General features: G+C 45.2%; 1 non-coding gene across 1 annotated transcript; it reads right to left on the bottom strand.

The window, feature by feature from the left end:
- Positions 1-8,815: 8,815 nt before the first annotated feature.
- LOC136097392 (U12 minor spliceosomal RNA) lies at positions 8,816-8,963 on the bottom strand. The gene has a single exon (XR_010650781.1). It is a non-coding gene; the product is annotated as a U12 minor spliceosomal RNA (small nuclear RNA).
- Positions 8,964-9,080: the final 117 nt, after the last annotated feature.

A 9,080-nucleotide genomic window follows, 5' to 3' on the forward strand; every position in this document is an offset into this window, starting at 1 on the left:
TAGAGATCATATATGAAGCCCCTTAAGAGCAGCTTCTTCCTTTTGCAGCTTGTTGGGCCTTTCCAAAAGCTCAGCCTTATCAAGCTTTTTACAGATTTCTCTATGAGGAAATAGAAACAGTTGCTGGATGCTGGGACAGTCCAGAAGCCCATACTTAGAAAACAAAAGAACCCTTGAAGTGATCCTGGGACCTCTGCCTATCCCACTCAAACAATACCATTAGTTTTGACAGATTAAATTCTTCAGTGCTTAGTTAAGGTGGAGCAGCTACACAGAGCAAGAGCAGGGAGGCAATGTAACATCACATCAACATAACATTACAAAGCTTTGAAAACTCCTCTCACTTCATTTTCAGCAATCCGGTGTTGATATAAAAACTACCATCCAAAAACAGTTCGCACTGAAGTGCTGCAAAACTTACTGTTTGCTGCTTCTTCAGGAACCACCAGTTGAAGCTGTGTGGAAGATCAAGGAAAGTCCGTGGCAAGATTTAGAGCACGTGGACAAGACACACAGGGAGCTCTGGAGAAAACCAGTGTGTCTCTGGCCTATAATGAAATGCGGGGAACAAGTCATTGTGAAAGGTGTAGTCTGGGAAAGTCAAGTGTCAACCTACTAATTTATATGACCATAAAAAGATGAAACAGCTGCTGCACAACGTGCTGCTCCTCTGCCTCCCACGAACTGCCTGCTTTTCAGAGCTAGTAAGTTAGATGGTCCTGGTTTGGACACACAGGCTAAATCCTTATTTACAAACATGTATTAAAAATTGAAGATGTTTGCCTCAGCAGCATGCATAAATTTTATGTAACATTTCTTCCTTGCTGTCTCTAAATGGCATTTGTACAGAAAAAGAATCTGTGTTTCCAGCCTACCTTACCTGCTCTTCACAAATGCTTATTCATGACATCGTCAGGTAACAGTGGGGATTTCAGCCACCCTGTGGAGGCACCTGCCTCCTCACCAACAGCATGTGGTGGACCTAACACCTTGCAGGATCCTCAACCGCAGTGGTATCACCACTCCCCTGCCTCTACAGCAGGTACCCAGACTGTGGGCCTGTGCTTTCTGCTAATGATTAAAGCAGCAAGGATGAAGGTGGCCTCTTGGGAAACAGGTATCCTTCTTGGCTAAAAATGTACTTAGCTGAGAAAGAGACCAAGGCACTAAAATACAAGGCTTGTAAAGGCTACAATGGACTCTCAGAAGATTGGTGTGCACAGGGTGCCAAAAGGCCACTTGTGTGCACACAAACACCACCTCTCTGTTAGTACTCAGCTGCTTTCCCACATCTATACAATTTACCGCTCCTCAGCCTTTCAGCTACATACCTGCCACAGTTCTTTGACTGATCAGAGTGCTCTAAAAGTCGTATTTCACAGTGTAAGGCGGATGCAGGGAGGCAAATGTGTCTTTATGTGTTTGTGGGACAAAATATTCAGCGAGAATCTTGAGACTGGCCAAATAAAAAAGACTGGAAATCCTGCTTTGTGCCTTTCCTCCCATTCTGCTTTCTAGTCCAGTAGTTTCCTTGGCTGCACAAATTCCCTGGCATTTTCTTGAGGGCCCCAGAAAGAAAGACAAATTTCTGTGCAGCTCTCTGCAAGCAAATTGCTCTCTTTCTCTCAGGAATCCACTATTCTGTGAGCATGTTGCAGGTCACTGACAACATGAGCTGGGATCCAGCAAGAAAATTGGCTTTTAAAAAGACAGAGTATTCTGAGAAAATGACTGTAAAAGACCCTTACTAGAAATATTATGGAATAGAGTAGGTGAGTTAAAATTACATATGCATCATATTTCTCACAACTTTCACAAAAAGAAAGAACTACAATAGCGAATTTTTCATACTTCATAAGGTGTTGCAGATGAAGGTGGCCAGTGCATTAACACTTCATCTTGTCCAGGCTTTAGAAGGTAAATGACAGGGAATTTGTTCAGTACCAGCAAGTAGGACTCAGTGACTCTGAGACAAATGCCATGTGATTATATAGGTGTAGTAGTACATATATAGCAGGCTGCCAGGCTCTATTTGTTACTTGCTTAGGAATTTTGTGAGGCTAATCTTCAAGATCCTGTGGCTCCTTGAGTCAACCTGGTCCTGTTCTGTGGATCAGTTTTATCTCCGAAGCTCATCAGCTTCTCACGTATTGTCCTTTCCTTTGATTTTTCTTTCTTTAACCTTTTTTTATTTTTTTCCTCCCTAGCTTTAGGCAAGAACACTCAGGTTATAAAGCTTTATATTTCAAAGGCTGATTTTAAAACCTTCTGAAGGCTACACCAAAACACTCAAGTTACAAAGCTTTCTGTTTCAAAGGTTTCTTTAAAGGCCCTCAGAAGGCTACAAGCATTGCTGCATCCTTTCTAGCAGGCTTCACACACACTCCCTAGTCTCTCTGAACAGCAGGATCAGACTTTTTGCTCTGTCTGTACAGCAGGCAGCAGAATCCATCAGACTTGGGCTCTGAGGTACTGCTGAAACATCTTTCCACGGTTGTACCTCATCTCAAAGGAGCAACAATTTCCCCTTTCTTGCAAAAGGTGCCATTTGGCCTAGAGTGCAGCAGCCCTGACACAGCAAATCCTGCACAGCTACAGGATTTTTAACCTCTCACAACAGACCAAGTACGTCATCCATAGGCAACAAAGGTCCACAGATTGCCACACAGTGTCTCGGTGCATTAAATTTCCCTCTTGCCAGACTCTCACATCTCCTGCTGCAAACAGCAACATCCAGCCAACACAAACTCTTCTCCCAGTTCTTGATGTTTTGAGGGTGAGATTTCACCTGGGCTGAACATCCAGTGCACCAGTGTGGTGAGTTAGGTCACACATCTGGTGTGGGTTGCGTTCCTTAAACCACTTCTACCAGCAAAGCGAGATGAAGGATTTGAGTCTCAAATGTCCCTGGCTAAGTCTAGTTAGGAGTGGTTGCACTTTGGAGCAACCAACAAAACACCATTGTTTTAGGAAGGTCACTGGGGGCAAGGGATAACGGTGGTGGCTGCTGCTGTGCTGTCCTGAGGTAGCCCGAAGCCTCCAAAGAAGAATGTCCCTGAAGAACAGGTCGAGTCACACCAATGCATCCTGCCTTCCTCTGTGTTGTACAGGATGTCACCACGAAATAGCCCAGAGTTGTCTTCCCTTCCTTCTTCGGCTCTACACCATCATTAAGAGACTTGGAGAAATGCTACTGTTGAAATGTTTTTCTCCCACAGCTTTTTCCACCCTGTATCTCTTGGTCAGTGCTGTCAGTTGTACCCTTAGGGTCTTGGGTTTTTTTTTTATGGTGTAAAATGTCAATATGAGGATAATGAAACCTACAGGTCCTGCAAGAAAGATGTCCTCGCTTAGTTATCCCAGAGCAAATACTTCATAGACACACCAGAAGCTCCAATCCCACCACTGTGATACCTGTATTTCTAATTATTAGACTTTATTTTAAGGAATTATGGAAGTCATAGTTCAGGAAAATACTAAGGTAGTAACCTTTAAAGATAAACCAACCCTGTAACCATATAATCTTTGTATAAGCAGACCTTATAACCATAGAAGCTTTGTACCTGGTAATCATACCCTACTCTTAAAATTAACATAGATTTACAACATATTCTTTTAAAACAGGTAACTGAGAAGTAACTGAGAAATGTGCGACTGTTGCTTAGCATTGCTTAAATGGATGGGTTGTGTTAGAATAGGTATGAAATATGTTAATCAGTGTAAAGAATTGTAATGAATATGTAATTATTCCGTCAATATAAGCCATGTATAACCAACCTGTCGGTGGCAGACTTATGGAGGGACACCCCCATCACTGAAGGGGGCCGTAACCCATCACTGAATAAAGAAATGCTTCTTTTAAAACCCAAAAGCATGGTTTTAAGACTTTATTAACTTGCTGATTTTACGTATCGCTGTGCCTTCCCCTCAGAGGAAGAAAACCTGACCCCAAACACAGGCGCCACCACAGCTGGGCAGCAGTTCTGTATTTTCCCAAATCTTGCAACACCACATAATTACTACCTGGATTATACCACTAACTTCTCTTTAGAAGGTTTTTCACTTTTGAAAGTGATGACCGGACTCTGGTTAAAATGCAGGGAGATACATCTCACATGCTCATTTTCCAGAGGGGTACCTGGGAATGCAAATAGCAGCTATTTCACCAGCTATTTTCCTTAGAAATTTGATATCCCTCATGACAGACTCCTGTGAGAATTAAGATCACTCAAATACCAACATGGGCAATTTTGAAGGAACGACTGGGCAACTGACCTGAGAAGCAATGCTGAGATCTTTCATAGCTGGAGCTGAGATGTTTCAAGCAGTTTAGTTTTCTACAAGGGCTTGTCTCAAGTTACTGAAACCAAATTCCCACAACACGGGAAAACAGACTGGGAGACTGTTCACCCATGAGCTTTTGCTCGTGGATTGACATTTCTTTTCTTGTCCACTTTAGCTCCCCCACTCAAACGCACACAAACCAAAAGACCAAACAGATAAACTGGCCAAAAAATGCATAGTTCATCATCCAGTTTTTCGAAGGACTAAAAGAATAACATCAACAGCATAGTGCCAATGAACGTATGGTATTTTATATTAGGGTTAGCTGTGCTTCAGAGAAAATATCTGTGTTATGAGTTATTTGACTCATCTCACAGACATTGACAACTCACATATTTACCAAGCCCTAGCTTAGTAAATCTAGTTAGAATTAAACAGTGTAGAAAGTGTGATAAATACAAACACAAAATGCTGGTGCAATTCAAATTCCACATGCATGGAAACCACTAAACCATGAGCTTTTATTCTTGAGTGATTCCTTCATTCACAATGCTCCTAAAACACAATGACAAAGTAGAGGCAACAGCAGTTTAGGAAGTGAAGACTAAAATTCCTCTTTTCAGGCTGCTTTGGATTACGTTTGTAATGATAAACTCTAAGGACAGCTACATGGTATAGGGACCAATTTTCCTGAACATTTCAGTAAGAAAGTTCAGAATTTTAAAATGTTTATTGAGAGGCTTACAGATGCACCACTTCAGGTTAGGGGTTGACCTGCTGGAAGGCAGCACTGCAGAGAAGGACCTGGCAGTCCTGGTGGACAACAGGTTGACCATGGGTCAAAAATGTGCCCTTGTGGCCAAGAAGACTGACGGTACCCTGGGGTGCATTAGGATGAGTGTGACCAGCAGGCTGAGGGAGGTGATCCTCCCCCTCTGCTCTGCCCTGGTGAGGCTGCATCTACAACACTGTGTCCAGTTCTAGGCTCCCCAGTTTAAGAAGGAAAAGAAATTACTGGAGGGAGCTCAGCAGAGAGCTGCAAAGATGATGAGGGGTCTGGAGCACCTTTCTTGTGAGGAAAGACTGAAAGAGCTGGGTCTGTTTAGCCTGGAGAAGGTGGAGAGGGGACCTTATTTATGCTTATAAATATCTCAAGGGTGTGTGGCAAGAGGATGGGATCAGACTCTTCTCAGTGGTGCCCCACTGATAGGACGAGGGACAACAGGCACAGACTGAAACACAGGAGGTTCCATCTAAACATGAGGAGAAACTTCTTTTCATTGAGGGTGCCAGAGCCCTGGAACAGGTTGCCCAGAAAGGCTGTGGAGTCTCCTTCCCTGGAGACATTCAAGACCCACCTGGACACATTCCTGTGCGATCTGCTCTGGGTGAACCTGCTTTAGCAGGTGGGTTGGACTAGATGATCTCCAGATGTCACTTCCAACCCCAACCATTCTTTGATTCTGTGAATTGGTGGCAGTGTCAGTGTTTGATGCCAGGACAAACACATTAACACAACCAGCTGTGAGCTGAGGCTTTGGAGGAAGGGAGCACGTGGCTCCTCTGGCCGGGCAGGAGAGGAGAAGGAATGCCCTGGCAGCCAGCACCCAGGCTCTGAGGATCGACCTTCTCCACAGCAGCACCCATGTCGAACCCGAACAAAAAACAAGAACAACACAACAGGTCCTGTTCTGTTCTGGGTTACGTCCAAAGCAAATAACTGAAGTGCTCTGGTGAAGAAATTAGAAGAGAAGATGATTGGTCCTGCTTATTTGCTTATAGTTTAGACTTTTACCATAATAAGAATATCTCATTATTTCTGCAAATGATTGTTTTAGTCCAATCTAATCCTAAATTAGGTCCTTTTTCCTTTTCTGTTTTTATTTTTATAAAATAAATTTATTCCTGCTAGGAAACATACTTCTTAATAAATAATTAACAAAGTAATCAAAGTCTCAGTTTATAGACATAAACAAACACTAGAACTCAAACAGAACTCACATGAACTGACATTCCTGGTACAACCTCCAAAAACGTTAATGTCTCTATGTCTTCAATCTGAACAAAAAAGAAATCTATGAGAAGTCAGGAGATTGTTATTGTAATAATTAGGATTCTACTTCAGTGTACAAAAACTGATATAGAAAAAATTACCCCTAAGGCAGATAATTCCCTCTTGAAATTAATTACAAAATTGCTTAATTGTTTTCACACACAATGTTTCTGTGTCAAGGCAATTATTATGGTGATGGTATTAATGCAATTAAGGGGGAGCGTACTGCCTACACACTCAATTTTTAATAGTTTTGTTATAATTAATGTAGAAGAATTAAGGCTTCTAACAGCCTAGCTGATTATGAGCTTTCCTATCTGAAGTCTGCTAGCAAGGTTACTTGGTTTCTGACACACGGGGCAGGCAGGTTTCTGTCTTTTGAAGAGCAAGGAAACACATCTAATGCTGTGATGGGTTATCATGACAGACGGACTTTATCTAGACTGAGTAATGATGTGACCTTGCTCCACAACAACTTACCAGATATTCTTTCTGTCCATGTCATTCTGCTCTTAGCTGCTTCATGTGTCTCTGTATGACTCACTGAGGGTAATATAAGCGGGATGCTGTGCCACGTACTACTCCAAGGTTAATGCGACGTCCTTTGCATGATTTCCTGATTAATATTTTTTAAAAGGAAATTGGTGTGAGACAGGGAAATGATCTCCTCTGTTCTGACTTTGGTGTCCTGGGTCTCAGCTGATGAAGGAGACATGCTCAAGGAATCTGCCTCTGAAAAACCAAGGGCAGGCCTGGGAGTTTCCCAGCACATTAGGTCAAGGAGCCCTTTGCAGGGACCCCCACACTCAGGGAGGTCTCTCTGCTGCTGCTCGCACCTTCCCCCCCGGCTCCCAGTCCCAGAAGGGAAGCAGAGGCCTGAGCAAATATTTGACATCTTATTCACAGCTGCAATGAGGAACCAGGCGGGACCCGTGAAAGCTGAGCTGCAGCTTGTCACGTCTTGCAGCAATAGTAAAAACACCATAAACACCAGGAATGGAAGATCCTGAGGTTTAAACCCCTCATGCCCCCTAGCAGCTTCCCAGAGACTTGTGCATGGGAAGGTGGGTGCCTGCAGAGGGAAGGGAGCTTCACTTAAGGAACGGGTGAGCAGGTCTGGACTCTTCGCCTGAAGATGACTTAGGGGGACAAGAGGGAGGAAAGGAGCTACACGTGCACTCTCTGCCTTCAGCTGCAAGAACTAGGCTGATGGAAACATGATGAACAGGAGGACATGGCTCGCCCTGCAGCAGAGAGTGGACATGTTGTACTCCTTGTCAAAGGGTATTGAGGCTGCACAAATACCACTGAGGTCCATGGGACATCTGAACAGGTGTCAAGAAGAGACTTCCATTGGGGGTTCCTTGCAGGTTGGAGACAGGATACTGGGTCTGGAACCACTTGGGCTGCTCTTACAGTCATCCAAATTCGCTCAAAGAAATGCTACCTGTTCGTTTTGCAACAGCAGACTTTGTGGTTGTCATACATCATCCACTCCCATCAGCTCAGCTAGATCTACCATCTCAACAGCTTCAGAAAGGTGGCACAAAAAGGGCATAAACTTATTTATTGTGTAGCCTAATTTGATAGTGATGCAGTCATGTGTTACCCTTGATCTGGACCAAGTACCAGTGGACAACTAAGCGGCAGCCTGGCATCACTACTGGTATGACCGTAGGCTCCTAAGAGAAAAATCTGTGCTGCGGGATCCTGAGGTCTCCCAGCTGTGCACAGCCACTGGCATCCAAGAGCTTCCTCTCAGGGCCTTCTCTGTGAGTGGCACAAAGACCACAAACGGGCCGGCAGCTCCATGGGGACATGGTGGGTGCTGCTGCCTATGCTGCCGTGGCTCAGGGGCACCGCGGTGGGGAAACGGCAGGGAGAGAGCAGGGATGGCACAGAGGGGAACCGCACAAGAGATCCTCCTGACAGCTGCGGGGGGGAGACAGAGCTGCGGGCAGGAGCAAAAAGCTGCGTTTTGGCGATGTGTCAGGGCAGGCCAGGGCAGGAGGCAATGCTGGAAAAGCACCGAGCAGCTCAGCTCTGCCCAAACCTGTGCACGGCGGCTGTTCCCTTTCGCTGTTTCGGGGGGTTTTCTTTTTTTTTACTTGGTCTGATTTTAAATGGCATAATTCCTCCCACAAAAGCATAAAAAAGCAATCACTTCCCGCAGGCACGTGAACGTCAGGAGGGTTTCGGTGATGTATCGCTAAGCCTCGCGAGGGCCCTTAGGCCAGCCCAGGCAGGCGGCTTTGAGCACAAACCGGACGGAGAGGGGGCGGGAGGCACAGGAGATACAAGGTCTTTTTTTTGTTTATAGCGATTTGAACTTCACCAAAAGATGAAAGCGGCGGGTCAGGGCTCCCTCCTACGGCAGCCCAGTGTCAAAACTTCAGTGCCCCAAACCAACGCTCCGCCCCACGGGCGGCAAATCACTAACGCCCCGGTTCTGCTCTTTACAGGCTCAGCACATAGGGTCGGGCAGATCACACACCCGGGCACCCCGCGAAGTAAGCGGGCCACCCAGGGGCGACCTGTACCCGCGCAAAAATTCATCTCACATTCGCAGTGAGGACCCGGGCGTTACCCCGGGTCGTTATTTTCCTTACTCATAAGTTTAAGGCATAACCCGCTTTTCCCCGCCCCGTTGGGACAGCCCTGCGCGCTAGCTCTATAGATCAGGGCGAGCAGCTCCCCGCGGGACTCCACTATGCACAAGCTAAGTCTTCGTTTTCTTGACTAC

The sequence above is a fragment of the Patagioenas fasciata genome, chromosome 1 (genome assembly GCF_037038585.1).
Source record: "Patagioenas fasciata isolate bPatFas1 chromosome 1, bPatFas1.hap1, whole genome shotgun sequence".
In the NCBI taxonomy this organism is placed as follows: domain Eukaryota; kingdom Metazoa; phylum Chordata; class Aves; order Columbiformes; family Columbidae; genus Patagioenas; species Patagioenas fasciata.